The following is a 2,071-nucleotide window of genomic DNA, read 5'->3' as shown; positions in this document are numbered from 1 at the left end:
ACCGAGCCAGCGCGAGCTCAGGAAGCCAGCGCTGCGCATGCGCCCGGTCGCGCGGCTCGGAGGAGAAGGAGGCGGAGCCGTTGGGAGGCGACGGGGACGGCCGCGCGTGCGCCTCGCGCCGGGCCCCAAAGGGCAGCAGTAAAGCAGGGCAGCGGCGATAAAACTACGGCATCCTAACGACGGACAGTAGGGAGGGGTGGATTTACCCGGTTTTTTATTCTAAATCTCGGGGGCGGCCAACGGGAAGCAACAGCGTAGAGGTCTGGAGCGTTTCCTTCCTCCCCCATTCGTCAGTGTGCTGTTGCCCCGCAAGGAGCGGCAGTCAACTGGAAACCGGAAGTGGTAACCGAGTGCGACGCGTGTGTTTCACTTAGTCTCTATGCTCGCTCTGCAGAAACGCCCCCCCCTCTCCTCCTCTCCCATCTCTTGCTGCTTCCTTTCTTGGAGGTTTTTCAATCCATGGTCATCCCTCCCAATTGTGTTTTAATAATGGTTGCTAATCTTTCTCCTATATAACAAGGGATACAAACAGGGCTGTGGAAGTGGGAGAGCAGGTAGGGTGACCCTATGAAAAGGAGGACAGGGCTCCTGCGTCATTAACAGTTGCATAGAAAAGGGGATTTCAGCAGGTGTCATTTCATCACAACAGTTAAAGCTGCAGGAGCTATACCAGAGTGACCACATTTAAAAGAGGGCAGGGCTCCTGCATCTTTAACAGTTGCATAGAAAAGGGGATTTCAGCAGGTGTCATTTCATCACAACAGTTAAAGCTGCAGGAGCTATACCAGAGTGACCAGATTTAAAAGAGGCAGGGCTCCTGCAGCTTTAACTGTTGCATAGAAAAGGGGATTTCAGCAGGTGTCATTTGTATACATGCAGCACCTGGTGAAATTCCCTCTTCATCACAACAGTTAAAGCTGCAGGAGCTATACCAGAGTGACCAGATTTAAAAGAGGGCAGGGCTCCTGCAGCTTTAACTGTTGTGATGAAGAGGGAATTTCACCAGGTTCCCCATATATAAAAATGGCACCTGCTGAAATTCCCTTTTCAATACAACTGTTAAAGATACAAGACACCTGTCCTCCTTTTCATAGGGTCACCCTAATAGCAGACAGCTTTCAACATGAGGAATTCTGCTATGATTAATTTTACATTCATTTTTATATTATATTTTGCCCAATACTGGGCCTCGTAAAGTGCCGACATGGGAGAAGGGGTGGCGTCGGTGCCTGCTTTTGGAGAAAAAGGCCTTTATCTGGATTAAAAAAAAAAATTGGCTTGCAAAACAGAACTGAAACTCTAAAATACTTTTCCAGTGCAAATCGCGGAAAGGGGACAGAGAGAGAGAGGGCAGCGAATAACTCCGCACAGGAAGGAGTGCTGCTTGCTGTATTGGTGCCAGTTCCAGCACAGATGAGAACAGCTGAAGGGAAAAGCAAACATGGGCTCCGACCCACTTTATTGATTTTTTTCCCCTATGGCATCTGTCAACAGACTCCCAGAGCTAAAATCCTGTATTGTATTCTTGGTCCCATGTTCAGAAGGGCGGCCTCCCTTGCTCCGATTCTACACAGGTAATTCCAATGGGAGACTGGAGCAGGCAGGGACCATCACAGCCTGCTTCAGTTGGACCCACCCCCCCACCCCCCAGGGCTAACATCTTCACGTTGTGGGGAAGAAGAAGGAGCTGTTGGTTTGCCCCTCCATTGGGAGATGAGAGGACGGAGCAGGGCCTTCCCACCAGCCTAAACAGCCTCCTTAATTCCTTTTTATTTTCTCCCTCTTCCCTCCCCATCCACTTTTCCTTGTGTGTCATGTCTTCTTTTAGAATGTAAGCCTGAGGGTAGGGACTGTCTTCTTTATTGATACATTGTAAGCCGCTCCGAGAGCCTTTTGGCTGAGGTGCGGGATAAAAATACTCCAAATAAATAAAATAAATAAATTCCAACATTAACCATTTTGTATCTGGTTTCTTTCTCATTTCAGCTGAGGAGAGGCAGGTAGCGAGAGCCCCCCTGTAAGCCTATGCTGCAGGGTTTTGCTATTTTATTGTTTTACTCTGTACAGCAAC

This window comes from Elgaria multicarinata, chromosome 14, assembly GCF_023053635.1.
Source record: "Elgaria multicarinata webbii isolate HBS135686 ecotype San Diego chromosome 14, rElgMul1.1.pri, whole genome shotgun sequence".
NCBI classification, from domain to species: Eukaryota; Metazoa; Chordata; class Lepidosauria; order Squamata; family Anguidae; genus Elgaria; species Elgaria multicarinata.
Note: the sequence above shows the minus strand (reverse complement) of the source record.